General features: G+C 54.0%; 2 long non-coding RNA genes across 2 annotated transcripts; both read left to right on the top strand.

The window, feature by feature from the left end:
• The first annotated feature begins 5,162 nt into the window (after nucleotides 1-5,162).
• On the top strand, nucleotides 5,163-11,376 carry LOC117437723 (uncharacterized). The gene is made up of 3 exons (XR_004550494.1): nucleotides 5,163-5,262; nucleotides 10,134-10,233; nucleotides 11,315-11,376. It is a non-coding gene; the product is annotated as an uncharacterized lncRNA (long non-coding RNA).
• Nucleotides 11,377-17,950: 6,574 nt separating this feature from the next.
• LOC117437726 (uncharacterized) lies at nucleotides 17,951-19,321 on the top strand. Its single transcript, XR_004550497.1, has 3 exons — nucleotides 17,951-18,046; nucleotides 18,762-18,989; nucleotides 19,259-19,321. It is a non-coding gene; the product is annotated as an uncharacterized lncRNA (long non-coding RNA).
• The last annotated feature ends 40 nt before the right edge of the window (nucleotides 19,322-19,361 follow it).

The raw sequence follows: 19,361 nt of genomic DNA, 5'->3' as shown, positions 1-19,361 counted from the left end.
TGCTGGTGCGCAACGTGGGAAGGGAGGCTTGCTACAGCATCACCACTCTGAGGTAAAGGAGCTCATCTCTTGTGCAAAACGCTGTTGCGTGCTTATGGAGTTGTAAACAGTGAGAAAAAGGAGGCAGAGCATCTGAGGTGCTGGACATGGGCAGGACACGTGGGGTTTGCCATTGCTTACGGTTTTTGAGAAAGCTCTGCAAGCAAGTTTTACAGTGCAGTGATGTCTGCAAGGCAGCATCTTGCAGATCTGATGCTGTTGGATTGGAAGAGCCAAGGTAGGAAGGCAGCTGGAGTGCTGCAGAAGGTGCTGTGTGGCAGAGGACAGCTCGAGGGGCTCAGGTCACGGAGCCAAAGGCAGCATCAAGAAATGGGCAAGCAATGAGCTGGAGAGAGGCACTGAAGAGTGATCAGCAGCTGTGTCTATATTAGCAAGCAGAGATCATAGATGAAAGCAATTGCTCTGGAGGCCCTGGCAATAAGAGTGTGTGGTCCAGGGCCTTTGTTTTCCCGTGGGCTTGGTCTGGTGCCTGGGACCAAATATGCCTAAGCAGAATGAGCTCTGAAGTGGAGAGGAGCAGGTGGTGGCTCAGAAGTGGACTACAGAAAGCTAAGGAGGGCAGCAGGTGAAAGATGCTCCAAGTGCCTGGTGCATTTGCAAAGGGTGGGGGCCTTTTCTCCTGGAGCTGTCTCTCTCCCACATTTCCTGGAGAGGGCTCAAGTAGCTGAGTAGCTGGTTTGCACCCTTGTGGTCACAAATAACCTTCTGAAATGGTTCCATACCACTAGGAACAAGTACACCCGGTCTCTGGAGGCCACAAGTTCACGGTAGTCTGGTGGTCCCGTCATCAAATGCCTGAGGTGAACTGTGTTGCAGACAGCCTGTCCTGTTCCTGTTGGTCTCAGAAGCCAGTCACTGGTTTTCCAGTTTGCTGCACTGGAGAGGGGAATGTGTTTGTGACACTGCATCCGCAAGGCAGGCGGTTCAGTTGGCTGGGAGTTGAGAGTTGCTTGGTCCCAGAGGTCTCAGCGCAGGAGCTGAGGTTAAGAACGCACCAAAGACCTGCTGCGTCTCAGTTGGTGCACCTGAGCTGCTTCAGTTTCTTCTCCAGGAAACGGGATTCAGAAGACTTTCAACTTGTCTCCTGTGAAACACGAGGGTCTGAGAGGAGCTTCTGCCAAAGGCTGGCAAGGCTGTTTAAGCAGGCTTCTAGGGTGCTCTTTAAGCAGGCTGCTGCTTTTCCCTGTGGAGCTCCATGGGCAGGAACTTGTAAATCACTGTACAGTTCCTTCCGGGATTTCCAGGCCTAGTTGTCACCAGCACAATAAGTACCCAGTGAAGTCTAGCATCTATTTGCAATGCACTTGCCAACTACTCTATTGGGTGACAGAGGCATGTTTGAGAGCTCCTTGACAAGGGTTTTAAGAGTTCCCGAACTTCAGCAATGAACTATTTCAGTCCTGATTTGCAATAAAGAAATGGGAAGCATTAGAAAAGTTTAAGTGAGCTACACAAAAACCGTAGAATTGTGAGTAACTGGATGGCAGAGGTGAAGAGCTGAGAGCTGTGTGCAGAGATGGGGGCTGAGGTCATGTTATACCACGGGATCCTCTGCAGGGTTCTTCTGCATGGGATTCTTCAGCAGGGAGAGTCACCCGCTCTGTTTCTGATCCTGGATGCTCTGGTTTTCTTGTACCGCCTGTGGTTTGCTTGCTCCTTGCTTGCACAAGAGAGCTGAAGTGAACTAGACTGCAAAGTTAACGGAGGGCCCAGATCTCTCTCTTTGTGTTGCAGCCCTTTCTCTGTGGATCCCTCCATTGGGACCTCTTGGAGTTGGAGAAGCGATGCAAGTCACGGTGGAATTTCACCCACCAAAGACCGGTGTTTATACAAGTCCCATGATTTGTTCACTATGACACTGGTAAGTGCTTGGTGCACCCTCGGTGTGTCCTTCCAAAGAGAGCAGTGTCTGCCATTATCATCTGATGGCTTCATTGTCCTGTTGAATCCCTTCTGCAAGACTCCTTCACGCTGGGTAGAGCAAAGCTTCCATGCTGGCTGCCAGATATTGCTGTGCTGGAATAGTTCAGCCTGTAACAAGGCAGCAGATCTTCCTAAGCACAGTGCACAGGGGGCGATGGGGAATATTCTGGGTGCTCCGTTGGGGAATAAGGCATAGCAAGGAGCCTGGTTGAAAAGGAGATGGCTTTTAACGTGCAAGAGAGCTGTCTGAAGAGCCTGCAACTTGTCCCATAGAGCTCTCCTGACTGGTCATTGCTTTTCATCCCGATGTGTTGTGTTACAGTTCCTGGCAAGGCCTTTGAGGTAGAGACCCTCTTCTTGTGATGTGATGCATGTGTACAGTGGGTGCTCTGCCGAGAGCTGGGCCATGCTGAGGACTTGTGACTATGAGGAGCAGTTAGTGTGGCAGCAGTAGCCATTAGGGTGCTCTGAGCTTTGCTGTAGCCTGGGAATGATTCTGTGGAACCCCCCTTGTGAGCAGCAGTTATTTAATGGTGAGGTTTAGGAAGAAGCTGCTGCTAGGGCTGGAGTCAGTAATGTGAGGGTGTAATGATGTCTGAAGGTAGGTGGTGAACAGGACCTTGGAGGAACCCTTGGGGATGGCTGTGCTGCTGTGCGTGTTGCTCTGATGCTGGAAGTCTCCAGCTTTCCAGCGGACACTTACCCTGGTGAAGGGACTCACTTCTCCAGTGGTGAAGTGGTAACAGCAGCACATTTGACAAGGGAGAATGTGCTGGCAGTGGTGAGGCACTTGGCTGTGAGAGCAGCAGGAGCAAAAGAAGGAGTTGGCAGATGGATCCGAGGGCCCCATAGCACCCTGTTTGAGTGCAGAGCTCAGCACAGAAGCTGCTCTGTACTTGCCATTGTTCTTTCTGCCCTTGTCCATTTCATTTCAAATGTTCCCGCTTGGTTTCTGAGATGAGAGCTATGGCCAATATTTGAGGAGCAGGAGATGAGGATGACACGAGAGTGGGGGCATCTCCTGCCTGCAGGAGAGCCTGGGCAAGCCATGACTGAGGTGGGGCTCCTCAGCGTCACTGAGTGACTTGGGTGTAGAATTCCCTGTGACCTGAGTGGGATGGCAGCCCAAAGGGCACCCGGGCACATCTGCAAAGTCTCACTGTAAATGCTGTCACCTTGGGGATAAATCTCAACGAACACCCCCCAAATTAAGGTGCCTAAGGTGGTGCCAGGGCATCCTCATGCCATATCATGTGCAGCTGTCAGGATACGATAAATGTCCTGATGTGGGGAACTGCTGATGCAGCTCAGAACTGCAGCTCTTTCTCCTGTTGCCTGCAGATTGCCCTGTTCCTTGTACTTCCATCAGCAAGTGAGATGAGCCAAGACTTTGCCTTTGCTTTGTTCCAGGTGAAGATGTTCACAAAAGCCTCTGTGGAGCAGCTGTAAATGCTGACATCAGGCTTGACAAGAGCTCCTTGACAGTTGAGAAGACTTCCCTCACGCTGTCAAAGCAAAGATCCCTGGTCATCCACAACCAGAGTGGCATCACGGCCCACTTCCAGTGGAAGCGTTTTGTTGATGAGGAAGAGGAGGAGCGGCAGAAGCTGAGGTTTGTTTGAGAGATTCCTCCCAGCAAGATAGATGCACCAGGGGAAAACTAACACACAGCCTCAGAGGGCTCTTGGGGCTTTTGAAGGGATTAGGGCAGACAGAGCCATGCACAGCGTGGAGCTTAACCCTTGCCATTCCAGTCCCACCCGTGCTACAGCTGAGGATGATGTTTTGGGGAGAGAAGGTTGATTGCAATCACTGGCTTGCCTCAGAGGGCAAATTCACGTTTGGGAGCCACAAACTATTGAGTTCAGAGCTGCGTGCACTGCGGAGGGTCCATGAGGCTGAGGCAGGTGTCAGCACTCGGTACCTGGGACTGCACTGAGCAGTAGCACTGAAGAGCTGCAGGTGGCACAACTCTTATGATACTCAAGCAGTTTGTTCTTTGCTAAGGTGTCAGGCTCCTTTTCCAGCCACACGCAGGATACAGTGCTCGGTTGGCCCAGAAGGTGGAGGCCGTCCTGCTGTAGGCTGGGGAATTGCCTTCCAGTGTCCTGGTTTCTGGCCCAAGGAGGTGTTTCTGGCCTTGCTCCTCAGCTGGGCAGATGTGGAGGGGGGGGGCTGTGCAGGGAAGGGAGGGCAGCCAGGACTTGGAAGTGCTTTTGGGCTTCAGCAACCTGTGTCATCCTGGTGGTGAGAGATGGGGCAGGTTCTTCCAAGGGTGCCTCTGGTGAAGCTTTGAAATTGCCATTTCAGGCAGCAGAGAAACACTGACAGCCTGGGGGGATGAACTGGAAATGAGGCTTAAAAGCTTCTGTGACTTGGGGAATCCTTGTGCAACTTTTCAGGCTCCCAGTAAGGAGCAACCACTGTGCAGCACTGCTCCCTTCTCATCTCCCGCTTGTGATCTCTAACCACTAGAATGATTTCTGCTGCAACCAGCAATAAAGGCAGAGGTTAACTGCATTGCAGCTCTGCAGAGGAGGCCAAAATGAGGGAAAAGATGAGGTGGTTCAAGGCTCAGCGTAGGGTTTGCATTCAGAGATGCTGACTTCTTTCCTGGGTGATGCTGGGCAAAGTCCCTTCCTCTCTTGGCACCTCTGTTTTCATGCACAGAAACACATTTGTGTCACTGAAGTGGTGGGATGCCAAACCCATTGGTTTGCTTTGGAAGTGCACCGGGATCCTCTGGCGCAAGGCAGTGCAGATACTGTCTCCTCATCCCTGTTGGGTGCAAAAGGGAAGGGGAAAAGTGTGCTGCTGGTAACGTGCAGCTGAAACCTGGTTGCTTCTCCCCTCCCAGTGCAGGAGGCTTTTTCTTGAGGGCTGCCAGCTTTAAGAAACCTCTGATGAGCTTGTCAGTGAGGAGTAAAACTCGCTGCTGTGCTGGGAATAATGGGATCCATGGGGGAGCCTGTGTCTCAGGGTCAGCCCCGTGCTGAGCTGCTGCTCTTCCTCACCAAGTGCTTTGCTGGTCGTGCACGGACACGACAGGCTCTGCAAATCTGCTGCTTCTTCAATGATCTCCTTGGTTTGTCTCTCCCATGGCACAGGCTGCAGAGGCAGGAAGAGGACAAGCTGGTTGATGTTCCTAAGGAGCATGGGGTGTTCCCCCCTCTCAGAGAACACCCTTCCCTTCCCGTCTGCACCTCCCAGAGCCAGGGGACAGAGGTGCAGGGAGACTCCACGCCTTTCTGCAGTGATATTTTCACCATTGTGCCCATGGTAAGTGATGGCTGAGAACCTTCCTTCCTGCTCCTTGTCCTTCTCCTCTCTGAATGAGGTCCCTTGGCAGATCCCACGTCAGCTGCTCCATGTGCCAAGAGAGGAGACATCAGGTTTCTGGTGAGGCTGGGGGCGCTTGTTGCAGAAAGCATTTCTGAGCAGCAGCAAGAGCCGACCCCAGGCTGGGCTCTGCTGCAAGGGCTGTGACTCAAGGGCACTTCATGAGTGTCCTCACAGTGTTCAGAGGTATCAGTTACTCTCTGTAAGGACACATTTCCATGTAGCGCATGGGGGTGAAGAAAGGCCACTGGTGCACTGTTAGTTCACATCCTGACCTGCAGAATGAAATGATCTCCTGTGGAAAGGAGTCCAAATTGAGCCCAAGTTTAATCGGGGGGACAGCAATCCATTCCTAAAACCTGGATGTATACCACATCTGAGTGTCCCTTCCAGTGCCGTCTGTGAGCCTGGACACGAGGCTGGCAGGTTTAAACAAGCTTTTTGAGTTCTACTGCAGATAGGTAGAGAAAACTGCTCACTTTCCTGGTGATGCAAGCAAAACCCCCATGTCCTTCAATCAGCCAGAGCCGTTGCTGTGGGTATTCACATGGTCTGAGCTGAAGAATGGCTGCTGTCTGAGCAGTGCAACATCCCTTCTCATCTTGGAGTGAAGCCTGGAATAATCCCAACCTCTTCTTTCTTTTCCAGTGGGTGAAACTAGTTTATGTTTTGATTTTGTTTTTGAGGAAGGGGCTGCTGTTCTCTTCTTGCTTGCTCCTGCAGCGCATGTAAGGCTGAGAGCCACCAGTGCCAGCACAAGTGCGGTCTCACAGCACTGTAGCTGGCAGCAGCACGATGTGAGCAAGAGACTGTGTCAGAGCAGCAGGGATATTGGGGAGAGTGGGAGCTGCTGAGCTGAGCCTTCAGAGCATCCTGTGGTGTGTGAGCTGGTTCTGGAGTGTGCCCCAGGGCTCCTGCTTCATTCCAGTTGCTGTGTCTCCACAATGAGCTTAAGCTGCTCTTGAGCTCCTGAGGTGCATTAAGGGGAGGTCTGGAATTGTGGCTGAGTCCTGTCCACATCAAGATGTGATGATGTAGAGACGTGAAGTGTAGCTTGGCCCCAAGCTGTGTGTGGAAGCCTTTCCTAAATGGCGGTGTTGCTGTTACACGGTTTGCTGTAGGGCTGAATCAAAGCAGGCTCCTACAGGAGTCTCTCCCCTGCTGTCTTGTGCAGCGTTATCAGTCTCTTGATTTCAATGAATTCCATTCTTTATGGAACAGTCCTTTTCCCATGGAGAGTCTTGCTGGTGTCTGCATTCCCCCTGACATGTGTGTGTCTTTACTCCAACTGACAGTACTTTCCCCTCTTTTACACATGTAGAATGTGCAGATCCCCTGCCACTGACTTCCAGACCGTGTTGTCTGTTGATGGCCCTGTAACTTTGAGCTTGGACCAACCCCCTTCTTGCACTGCTCTTGAATGTGCTGGGGAGGCCCCCCCAGAGGTAGGACCTTGCTGCCTCGGACGTCCTGGCCAGAAGCAGCTGCTCTCTTGTTGGCACCAATTGCCTGTGGTTTGTGGGAGCACCCTCTAGAAATCATCAACCCCTGGTGACAAGTGACGGGAGGAAGTGATTGCTTGCAGAGGTTAGGAAGCTGGTGGAGGGACAGTGGTGTTGGAAGTGCTTTGTGGGCAGGATGGCTTTGCAGGGCTTGTGCTGCAGCTTTGCTAAGTGGAGCATCAGCTGCCTGTATTTCAGGTGTTGCTGTCTGCAGAAGCTGCCTCAGGTCACTTCAGCATGTCTAGGGTTAAGTCCTGGCTGCAGATCAGACCAGGACAGAGGAGGCAGTGCTTTGGGACTTGCCATGTGAGGGGGAACATTTGGAGCAGCTTCCAGGCCCGTGGGGAAGGAGCTGTTGTGCAGGATATGGAAGTGCTGCTGTTGTTGATCCAGAGGCTGGGCCAGCAGGTAGCGGTGTTGTTTGTTCCTGCAAATGTCCACCTGAGCTGGGAGCCAAGCTGGTCCCCATCCAAACGAGAGGATCCTGCAGAGCCCTTCAGGTTTTGGCAGAGGCCCCATTTCCAGTGGGGGCTGAGAGTTGAGTCATTTGTGGATAGAGGCAGATGTTGGCTTTGGCACTGCCTGTCTCCTGAGTGCCCTGAACTAAGAGGATGTGCTCTGGATGTCATGACGGTGCTGCCTCTGCCAGCTCTGTCTTTGGGTATTGTTTGCTGTGAGCACTGGCTTGGTTTCCGTGGCTCACCTTCCACCTCTGCAAAGCAAAGCAAGTGGCTTGGGCAGCCCCAGCTGGTGGTGGGCAGCTTTTGAAGGCCAGCTTCTTCTTCAGCAGCCTGGGGGGGGTCTCACAGATTGTCACCATTTAGGGGCTGAGGAAGGAGCAATAGGATCTGTGTGTAATTAGCGTTGGCTCTCGCCCAGGGATCACTTGTGTAGCTGTGAGTCGTGGTGTGCCATCCCCTCCTGGGTGCCATTGCTTTCTGGTGCAGCAAAGCCAGGGTCCGAGAGCTGAGGGGTTTGTGCTGTGTCACCAGGCAGCCACCGTCTGTGTTTAGGGCACCTGCCGTCACAGCCTGAGCCTGCCGTGAAGCCAGGAGTGTTGCAGTGTCCTGTTGAGAGCACTGCAGAGCTTTATTGCTGTCCTGGGTAGCATCCGTGGTAGTTCTCTATACTCTGCCTCAGCTGCCATCCTCTAGAGAACCTGCTCTCGTGGGCAGAGTGCTGGCTCCTGAGGTGTCCCGAGGCTCATCCGCATGTGTCACCAGTGTGCAAGGGTGGGGGATGAAGCACATCCTTTTATCCAGCAGTTCTTTTTGCTGGGGAGTAGCAGGCATGTGAAGAACCTCTTCAACAGCCTATTGTAATTTCCCGAGAGAAATAGTGTTCTGCTTTTGTGGTCTGCCCTAGAGCAGTAATGAAGGGAGAAGTGCTGAAGGGTTTCCCAGTATAGGTCTGTCTTTCAAGAATGTGGTTTGGCCATGGAATAGTAGGATAAAGTGTAACTGATGATGTCTCCTGGCCTTCCATCATCAGAGGTAAACACTCTGGCTTACAGCTTCCCTGCTGATCCAGGGAATGTCTCTGTGGAGAGACTGCCAAAAGTTTCCATGCCAATACACTGAATCCTGCTGGATGGTGATTTCCTGTCAGGAGCTCAGGAGACCTGAGTCTGCTAAGTGCTGGGTCAGTTCTCTTGGGATGGAGGCTATGAATGCAAGGCTCCAGTGGGGGTGCTGTATCAGGATTGTTCCTGAGAGCTGTGCTGATCCCTAGAAAAGGAGAGGCTTTAGTGCTAGCCCATAAGCTTGTTCCTCAGGTGCCTTAGAGAAGTCTAATCTGGCTGTGCTTTGGGACCCAGCAGCACCTTGGATGTATGGAGATGTGTCCCTTGTGAGGATCGTGGTGCCTCACTGGATGGCTTCCTGGTGCTTGGTGGCCAGCAAGGCATCATCCCTGGCAAGGGGGTGTGTGTGCTGCACCCTCCTCTGATTAGCTTGTAAAGGAAGCAATGGCACGTGCCCAAAGCTCTAAGCTCCCTCCTGCACTAGTTAAAGAGTGTGTACAGAATGATGCCAGCAGTCAGTGTGGTCTCGGTATGGAGCAAATCATGCCCCCAGGGCCTTGGGCACTCGCAGTAACCCTGCCGGGCTCTCCTTTGCACTCCTCAGTGTTTGAGATGCACCTTTGCAGTGTTCTCCAGGTTCTTGCTGAAGCTGTACTTTTTGGTGCAGTGGCAGCTCAGCGTTGTGATGTTGAGTTTGGGTTATCTGGGGCCGGGATCAACTGCAGAGTCAGACAGATGCCTTGAGGCCCTGAGCCAGCTCCAGCTGCCCTGGCTAGAGGAATGGGGATTCAGGAATGGGAGGAGGCTGGGGCAGCAAGGGCTTTGTGTCATGGGCAGTGTCTCCTGTCCCACATGGGGACTTTGTGCAGGTTTTGAGAAGAATCCAAGTGACTTTACTCTTTCAGACTTTTGCAGTTACTGGCGGTTGGTGTTTGAAAGGGTTCTTCTCTGCCTGTCCTTGCCCGTGTTCTCCTGACTCAGAGCAGGTTGTGCATCAGGGAACTACTTGCAGCTGCAGGCCAATAACTTCCCATGTTGTAGCTCTTTAATTTTTGTGGGGCTGTCCTCTAAGCTGTCAGTGCTGTGTCAGTGGCAGAACCGTAGCTAGTAAATATTGATGCTGCAGGAGTGCTGGAGGCTCCAGTCAGTTCAAGGCTCTTCTGGACAAATTCCTGAGAATAGCCAAGAGCAGAGTGGAATCAGAGCCTGGCTGTGCTGATAGAAAAATGACTCTGTTCTTTTTATCTGCTTCCGTCAACTCAATATTGAATTCCTGTAGAGCGTTATTACGGTTGCCAGAGGTGTAGCTACTTACGTCAAGTGTATTTGTAATGCTAGGGGCTGAAGGGCTGTACGAGGTGCCTTTGCTTAAAGCAGTTGGAGGAAGTGAGAGCAGATAGAAACCAGGGGTGCCTGCTGAAATGTGTGACAAGGCTTCCTGGGCCTGAGCACCAGTGCCAGGATCCTGTGGGAGAGCAGCAGAGAGAGAAGACCCTGAGGAAGCAGCAGACAGTTGCAGAAACTGGTAGCGTGGCCCAGACTTAAATCCCTGAGCCAGAGCTCAGTCTCTTCTGAGGGTAACAAAAGCCCCGTCCGGGTGCCAGTAAAGGTGAGGGACTTTGGAAGGTGTTTCTGCAGCTGCTTCCAAGCTCTCCTCTAAATTCTGTTGACAAGTGTTGCTTGCTCCTTGCTCTTTGCTGATGCTCTAAATAAAGGCTTACAGGGCTGTAGTGGCAACAAGAATGTGCTGTTTGAAGATAAATGCTTTGCTGTCACTTCTGTTTCAGGAGGGAGATATCTTGCCAAATTCTTCACTTGAAATCAAGGTGATCTTTAAGCCCAAAGAAGCCAGAGTCTACCAAGAGGCAGCCTACTGTGACATCTCAGGTACAGCTCCTTCCTCCTGCTCCTGTTCCCACCGAGGAGGTACAAACACTCTTCCAGCCCACTGGGATATCGTGTAGCTCTGGAGGGCTCAAGAGGACAGTGCTGGCACATGCTGCTGTCCCTGCGGTTCCCAGTGGTCTCCTGTCCGAGGCCAGGGCTCAGGATGCCTGGCTCTGGCTTCCTGACCCCAGAAGAGACAAAGCAGTGAAGGAATAAGCTTTCCTGGCACGGGTTTGCCAGCATTTGCAACACACACAGCTTTAATGAAGGAGCACCAGGAGCCTGTAGACCATTTACCTCCAAGATGAGTCTTGGTTGCGTGGCTCTCTCCTCCTCCTGGTGCTGCTCGCCTTGTGTGCAGAGTAGAATGGGATGGCAGTGAGATCTCATCCAAAATTTGAGCCAGGATTCAGGCTTCAGTGGCTGAGAGCAGCTTTCAGACTGAAGATCTTGTGCTCTGTCATCTCTAGCAAATCTAAGGGAAAGAAGCCACCCTGGAGTTTGGCTGTAAGCCTTGAGGTGTCGGTTGCCTTTGCACCAAGGGATGTGTACGTTAGCAGTATATGTCTGACTTATATGATCTGCTCAGTGAGAGGGCTGGTTTTCCAGGGCTGGAGGGATGAGACAAGGGGTGATGGGTTTGAGCTTAAACAGGGGAGATTTAGTTTAGATATCCAGAAGGAATTGTTTGCTGTGAGAGTGGTGAGGCACTGGAACAGGCTGCCCAAGGAAGTTGCTCCGTCCCTGGCAATGTTCAAGTTCAGGCTGGATGGGACTTGGAGCAGCCTGGTCTAGTGGAAGGTGTCGCTGTCCATGGCAAGGGGCTGGAAGTGGATGATCTTGAGGTCCTTTCCAATGCAAACCATTCTGTGGTTCTCTGAGACACCATCCCAGGGGGTTGGTTAGAAATGAGAAACCAGCCCCAAGGCTGATCTCCTGAGGGACGAGATGGGTCCCGTATCTTCTCCTGGAGCATCTGGAGGTGGTTCCATGCAGGCCAGGGACCGGCAGCAGCACTGAGACAACCTGGAAAGTGCCGGGTAGCAGAAGGAATTGCGCTCACAGAGATTTCCCTCCACAGGCTGTGAGACCAGGCTGCCCCTGTGCATCAGCGGGGAAGGCGTCGGGCCCCAGGTGGAACTCAACTGTGACCAGGTGAGCATCGGGAAGGTGTTTGTTGGCTCAAGCCACAGCTACGGGGTGAGCAGGACGGGTCGCAGGGCATGGGGTGGATCCGGATGGCTCGTGGGCAGCAGTGAGCCTGGTGGAGGTGTGGGATGGGTCTGAATCAAGTTGGTGGTGCTGAGCAGGTCCTTGCCACTGCAGGTCAAGTGGAGTGCTCTGTGTCAGGGGAATAAGGCCAGAGTGGCTCTGTTTGTGTGAAGTTATCCCTGCTTTGCATGAAAAAGCCCTGAGGCAGAACTTGTCCTGTTGTATTTGGCAGCAGCGCTCAGCATCTTCTGCCTTTTACAGATGTTAATTGCTAAAGTAGAAAAGAAGTGAGCCTTCAGTAAGTAAAGAGGATTCTTCATGTATTTCCATGTTGCTTTCTTGCTGCTGCTGCAGGTGCTCCTGCTCAACAGAGGAGTTCCTGAGGCTCCCTTCAGCGTGGTGTATCCGGAGAGAGCTCTGGACTCCTGCTACGAGGTGGCTCTGTGTGGGGAGGCCTCAGGCATCAGCTACCTCCTGGACACCACCGAGATCGACTGCGGGCTGCAGGTACCGCACGCTGCTCTTGTCAGAGCTCCTTGTCTCCAGCCATGACCGATGGGCTGCTGCCCCCCCGGGTCGAGGGCTCTCCCCCCTTCCCAGCTGCTCTGCTGGCTCTGTGGCTCGGAAGTCCAGCGTTTGGGTGATAGCTCCAAGCTGGTGTTTAATGGCCATCTCCAGCCCAGCCCAAAGCTGGGAATCCCTCCTCTTGGAGGGAACTAACGCTGCCTCCTGGGGCAGGCAGGATCCCAGTGGTGCTCTCCAGAGGGATGTGTCCCTCAGATGTCCATCCGCTGATGGGCTCCTAAAGCCAGAGGTGCAAGGAGGTGCTCTCTTTTAATGCTCCTGATTCATCGGCCAAGGAGGCAGCTGACTTGGGCTTCCAGTCACTGTAGCTGGATAGAGTGTCCCAGAATAACCCTCACTGTACTTCTTTCCAGTTACAACCCCACAGCTGTTTCCAGCTGTTGGCCATGTGTGTGTTGCCCTGTTTGTCTCCCTTTTGGCTTGTATTTTGCCCACAAATACTTGTGTGCAGGTGCCTTTTCTCCTGAAATGCCTCAGTGTCTCCTCCTGTGTTTCAGCTCACTGTTGGGTGACACCTTCAAGTGCAGAGGGCTTGTGTCCCAGTGCCCATCTCTCCTGTGCGCTCCCTGCTTCTGGGCTGTGTTCCTTTGCTTTCGACCCAATGGAAGAGGAATGAAATTGTGAGCAGCAGACGTGTGCCTGTAACTTCCTGCTCTTCTGTCCTCTCCTCAGGTGTTTAACAAAGTCTTGGAAGCAGCAGTGACTCTGCAGAACAGTGGGAAGCTGGGATTTGCCTTTGTGGTGCTGAGCCCTGGCACAGGCACTGCAGCCAGCCCTCTGCCTGGCGTGCCCCTGGTCGTGCCCAGCATGGTGAGTAGCACAAGGGCTTCACCCAGCCTGTGTCAGGCTGCCCAGGAGAGAGTTTTGGGGGAAAATAGGGGGAATGAGCACACAACCCCCGTCCAAAACCAGGCAGGAGAGACGGGGCTGTGAGCGATTGCTGCAGAGGCAGAGGAGGTGCATCGAGCACAATCCTAATGGAGCCCCTGACTGGCCTTGGCCGCCACTGCCTCTGCTGTCCTACAGCAACCAGTAGTGGGAGGCACGATTGGTTGCGGGAGCTCTTTGGAGCTGAGTGCTGAGCTCTCTGGTTGTGCCATCACTGGAGCATCACTCCATCCCAATTGTCATCCTGCCTGGGTGTCTTAGAGCTGGAGCAGTGTTCCTGCCTTGGTGCCCTTTTGCAATGGGAAGAGGAAGCAAAGGGCCGAGTGGCTTCCACCTTCCTCAGTGCTTGTCCGCCTGAGGGATGACACGCTGATGTCCTCTCCTGCAAGCTGCTGCCAGGAGCTGCTGGCCCTGCTGGAAGCGCAGGCCCTTCGGTGCTCTTCCAGAGCAGCTGGTGAAAGAGCTTTGGTTTGTTGTGCCTGGCTCTGGCTAGCAGAGGGTAAACCCTGTCAGCAGAAGAGCTGTGCTCATGCTGAGCAGAGGGCAGCCTTGCGAGGCCTCTGAAGGACATACTGCATCTTGGTGTAGGAGACTTGGGCGTTTGGGTACAAGAAAGCTGGAGGTGGTGATGTCTGATGTTTCCTTATGTATGAGAAGCTGTCTTGTGTCCTCAGCGTGTCTGTCGTGTGAGCCATCCCTCCACTGAGTCCTCTTTGGTACACTACCTCCCTCCGTCTTCTGTGCCCCGCAGGGTTACGTTGAACCTGGCAAGCAGCAAGTGCTGAAAGTCTATTACCTGCCAGGAGTGCCTGGAGTCTTCTGCAGGGCTTTCCAGATCCAAGTGGGTCACCTGGAGCCAGCAAAAGTCTGCCTGAAAGGAGAAGGGACCTTTCCCAGGATCCACTTGGACCTGCCCAGGAACATCAAAGGTGAGCACTGTCTGTCTGCTCACCAGGAAGGTCACCTGGCTTTCCCCCATGCCATATGCCCATAGGGCAGCTCATGGGCACCTGCGCCAGGCCTGGAGGTTTCAGGGCTGTCAGGCAAACTCAGCCCTCTGGTTGCTTCCTTGGTCTCTGGCAGACGAGCCCGTGTGGCTTTGCCGCAGGAACCATCCTGCACAGCTTGCCAGCGTATGGCAGAGGTCTGGGAAGACGAGGGCTGGGCAGAAAAGCACAGGGAAGCTGCAAGAGAGGCTGGCAGGGATTTTGACAGGGTTGGGTTTGCATCACGTTGTGGGGCTGAGATGCTCCTGTGTGGCGAGAAAGACGTCTGGGGGTGAGAAGCAGCAGGATCGCCTTTCCCTCCATTGCTGGAGCAGTTTGTGTCTGCGTGTTGGGGGAATGGGGCTTCCCGTCTTCCATGGGATTTGTGCTGCCCCACTGCTATTGGTGGTGTTCTGTGCTTTCAGGCAACGCCAAATATGAGAAGATCCTCCAAAAGGCCCAAGAAAAGCTGGACAAAGGCAGCCAGAGAGACGAGGCCATTGCTCTGGGGGAGGCTGTGGCAGCCGAGCCCCGCATGGACGACTTGGGCACCATGGTGAGTAGAGCTGCTGCCCTGTCCCACACGTGCCACCCTCCTGCGTGTCACTGGAGCCCCTGCACCCCACGGCCCTGTGCCCAGGGCTCTGCTGGCACTGGGTGCCTCCCTGCACAGCCCTGGCCACGGACTGTGTCAGCTCAGCGTGCCCCATGGGCTGCCCACCTCTGGGAGTTGTCCCTCCTGGAGATGCACCAGCTCCTGACTACCCCAGGGGATGCTAAAGGCTGTGCTCAAGCAGTTGGGTTTATGGTGCTCTGAAGGACATTCAGGTCAGTGCTGGGGGTTTTGTTGCTCACCGGCCAAGCCCTGCCAGCTTTACAGAGTGTAAAGCAGCAGCCTGAATGCACCCTGAGGCTGTGCTGTGTTCTGGATCTCCGAGAGGCTCCAGCTCTCTCATGGTTCCCTTTCCAGGAGAGCTTTTGTCCAAGCTGCTTTGGCACTAACTGGGGGCAGGGACATACTTGGAGCTTTGGAAGGTTTCTGGCTTGTCTGTCCATGTGTCCAGATCAGCTTTGATAACTGGGCAGGGAGAGACACTGGAGTTCATTTCTTTGGAGCTATGATCCTGCCTGAGAGAGCAGGAATTGTCCCAGACACTGAGCAGTGAGACAGAATGACTCCATCGCCTCTCTCAACAAGAGCAGGGTGGGATCCTCCACCTGAGACAAGCTTGTGCCTTGGGAAGGACCTTTGCTAAGCAGCCCCTGTCTTTACTTTCCTCAGTGGGATGCTCAGCTGCAGATGCAGATGGAGGAGATGCTGATGGAGGAACATGCCGTGGAGCAGGAGAAAGCTCTCAGCTCCCATCCCCCGGAGGACACTGCCTTTCACCAGCGTGTACATCGGAGGCTTCTCAAGTTAGTAGGGAGTCCTGTAGCCTGTGTGCAGGGGCCCTGAGGGTAACAGCCAGCAGTGCAGGCCTGCTCCTGAGAGCTCCTTGTGTCTCAGAGCTGGGAACAGCTGCGGACTTCAGAAGGGGCCTGATGCTGAGAGCTATGATGTGTTCCCTGTGGGCAGCTCGGTGTCCTCGCTTGCACAGTGCTCCCCTGAGCTCTGGAGGTGCTCCCCTCCCCACAGTTGCTGGGTTCTGTTCTCAGAGCTGAGGGGTGCAGACGAGCAAGCCCTTGCAGACAGCACAGGCACCAGCCCTGCTGACCAGCTCTGAAAGGGGCATCTCAAAGCTGGTGTCTTTGTGCCAAGAAACATACCCCACTATGCAGGAAGAGCAGGGAATGGTCCAGATCCCTTATGCACTTTTCCAAATGGGATTGCTTGCCAAAGGCCTCTGCAAGGAAATGCTATGACAAGGTCCTGAAGCAGTTTCAGGCTTGGGCTGGACACCAGCTTAGCAGTTTGATTGAGACCAGTGGAGATGCAGTGGACTTCTCTGCAATGGCTTTTCACAGCATAGGAACTGTGTCCAGTACCCACTTTAAAGTCACTCGAAGATCCCATTGGTGGCTGATAAATCCTAGGCCCTGCACTCCCCATGACTTAGCCAAGTGTTATTACTGGGTACTCAGGCCTTGGGTTTCCTGGGCTTGGCTTGAGCTTTCAGAGCAGTGAATACAGAATTATCCACTCCATTTGCTTCTCCAGCCCACACCATGCTGGGGTTTACAGAGTGTCCTTACTCCTCCTTTCAGAGCTGAGCTGCCCGAATACATCCTGGACCTTGGCTATGTTGTTCCTGGTGACATCCACACACACATGGTGAAGATCACCAACACTGGGCACTTCCCTGCATCTTTCCGTGTCGATGGATATGTCCTGTATAACACAGGTAACCCATGGTGGAGAGGCTTCACGGGGGCTTGAAGGAGCTATCTCTGACACATCAGCTGAAGCCATTGGTCACAGGGAGATTTGAGTACTTCCTTGGACAGCTTTTTCCTCCTTAGTACCCCCGTGCTGGGTGCCCTGTTCAAGAGCCTGACTTGTGGCGAGCAGTGCCCAGAGACCTGCTCTACCTGTGGCTGCCCTAAAATCTGATTGCAGGGGCCAGAAGGGCTGATCACCTTGATCGCCTCTCAGCATCTTCTGCTCTTGGCTCCCGTGAGCATCATCCCAGTTTCTTTGTGCACTCTGAGGGTTTATGTTGCAAACAGATGGACCCTCTGTGGTTCGGAAGTGCTTTGTTTAGAGTTCATAGTGCCAGAGCACTTCTGCTCAGCCTTTATTGACCGGCCTGTGGGATCCTCTGCTCTATGGAAACAGGCTTCCCAAAGAGGCCTTGAGGTAAGGCTGCAGCTCCAGCACATGGTGACTGCTGTCTCTGCGGGGTGGCCAGTCGTCTCTTCTAAGCCGCTGTCAGGGAACACCCCAGCATTTGGCATCTTAGGTGGCAATTCTCCTTTGGAGAGGTCTATGCATCCTTCCCTGAGGTGCCTGATGAAGGAATTGCTGGAGTTCCTCAAGCAATGTGATTTCCTTTTACTATGTAACCCCTGGATTCTGGTTGTGAAAGTCCTTTTGCTTTGGGCAGTGCCAGAGGGAGAAGAGCAGCTTCTCTGGAGATGCAAAGGGGTCTTTCCCAGAGCTGCCAGCCAGGACACCCCTGTGGCCTTAGCGTGCTTCTGAGCCATTTCCTGTTGCTTGCATATCTCAGCTGCTTTATTTTGCTGTGTTCAGGCTTCAGCGTGTGCCTGGAGCGTGTGAAGCGCCTGCCCTCCTGTGAGAGCAAGACATTTGAAGTGTGCTTCGACCCACAAAGTGCCAACGTGCCCCTGGGAAAAGTGGATGTGCTCCTGCCCATCAAGGTACTCCAGCTTCTGGGGCAGGCAGCAGGTTGGGCACAGCAGCGAGTATCGGGTGGGCTCTCAACTGGATGCTCTGTCCTTCTCTAGGTCAGAGGAGGCCCCACATTCCAGGTCCGCCTCCGTGCCATGGTGGCTGAGCCATCCCTCTGCGTGTCCAGGGACAGGCTGGAGTTCTCTGCTGTCCAGTGTGGGCAGTGCCAGGAAGAAACCATCCAGCTCCACAACACGTTCCAGGTCCCCTGTAAATGGTCCATCAGCATGACTGATCCTGTTGAGGAGGTAAAGCACAGACAACGTGTAACACACAACTTCTCAGTTGGGTTCTCTTTGCCTTTCCTGCCTTTTGTGCCCCTCTGGCTGCCTGAGCACTTGGGCTGCAGCTCGCTTGAGGAAGCTTTTGAGGGTACAGAGCAAGGCTGGTTCACCTGGGCCTGTTCACTAGCTGATGCTTCACTTCTCTGCCATCTTCACCCATTCCTCCTCCTCTGAGGACACTGCCTCCCCATCTGCCTGCCCTGCCAGCATGTTTGCCCTCCAGTTCTAGGCAGTGGTGGCCACGTCTGGGTGGGATGAAGGTGCTTCCTGCACCGTGCCAGCATCTCGGAGCACTGCAGGAACCGAGGGTCTGTCCTCACAGACCAAGGAGACCTCACACCACTGGTTCGTGTGCGCAGGTGGACAAACATCTGCCAGGGAGCGAGCATCAGAAGCTGCTGGAGGAGATGAAGTCTGTGCCCTGTGGCTTTGAGGTGCTGCCCTCAGCTGGAAGCCTCGCTTCAGGACAGCAGTGCCACGTCCAAGTCCGTTTTTCACCCACGGAAGAGGTGAGATTGGTGGGTGTCACGCCAGGAGGTCTGGCAGGGCAGTGTGGTAAGGGGAGGCCAGCCCAGGGAGCGGGGGATGAGCTCTGCCTCCACGTGGAGCTTCCTGCGCCTCAGTTTCCCCTGCACATTCCCAAGCAGTTCGGGAGTCAGCTTAAATGATGGAGCATTCCCAAAGGCAGTTTGCATGTGGCCACCGTGACTTGGAAACTGGTAGCGTGTGACAGGATGGACACAAGTGCTTCCATGCCTGGGGACAGTCCCAGGGATCTCAATTGCTCATGGAGATTTCAGCGTCTCGTGTCTGGCTTTGACCAGAGGCAAGCACTGAGCAGAGAAGATGATCCTTATTTGTGTCCAGTGAGAGCTCAGCTGCCTCTTGCACACAGCTGATGTTTGCCTGGTGCTGCAGTGCCAGGACTGTGTCTGAGGAAGCAGACCTTTCTCATGAGCGTTACGCTCCCCCGTGCCCAGGTGAAAACCTCTGAGAGCCCATTTTAGATCCACCTGGGAGCCAACTGTCCAGTTATGCTCCAGAGCAGGACTCGCTGCAGTTCCTGAGAGCCATGCAGATGCTGTAGCCCCTGCTCTAAGTAAATACCTGTTTTGGGTTCAGCTTGGAGGTGCTGACAAGACCCCTGACCCTGGGCGATTGTTGACTTGGAGGTGCTGTCAGCTGGGGCTTCACGGAGGAGCTTTCTGTGCTGCTTCTTTGCAGAAGTGCTACCGGGGCGAGCTGCAGATCCAGATTTGCCAGAGCAGCCAACGCCTGCAGGTGCCGGTCTTGGGACGTGGTCTGGAGCCACGGCTGGAGTCCATCCCTGCAGAGCTGGAGCTGGGACCGCTGCTGCCCCAGAGCCATGGGGAAGAGGGGACAGTGGTGGTGAAGAAGCCCTATGAGGTTTACTCAGTGCAGTTTGAGCAGCAGCACCTTGCTGAGGAGCAGGTGAGGGGGAAGGTCTGTGCACACTCTGTAGATTCCCAGTGCTCCAGCATGGCCAGGCTTGTGCAGGGAGACGGGGGCAGTGCGCAGGGCAAAGCCTGGTGGCCTTCCAGGGTTAGCCAGCTCTGCTGGCAGGCTGCAGAGGGACTTGGATAATCTCTGCCACTGGGGGGAAGGAATGTGGGAGGGGATGGCTTGGCTGGGGAGCCTGCTCACATGGTGAAGGTCAAGAAACTCATCCTGCCTATGGTTTCTCTTCCTTCTGTGCACAGCCCCTACAGACACCGAAAAATGACAACAGCCCCAACAGCTTGTTGCTGCCTCCGTGTGCCCCGGGAGAGAAGCTGACTGCTGAGGCCCAAGGAAGGGGCATAA

Source organism: Melopsittacus undulatus, chromosome 26 (assembly GCF_012275295.1).
Source record: "Melopsittacus undulatus isolate bMelUnd1 chromosome 26, bMelUnd1.mat.Z, whole genome shotgun sequence".
Classification (NCBI taxonomy): Eukaryota; Metazoa; Chordata; class Aves; order Psittaciformes; family Psittaculidae; genus Melopsittacus; species Melopsittacus undulatus.
The sequence above is the reverse complement of the archived record's forward strand: the minus strand, read 5'-3'. Positions and strand labels throughout refer to the sequence as shown.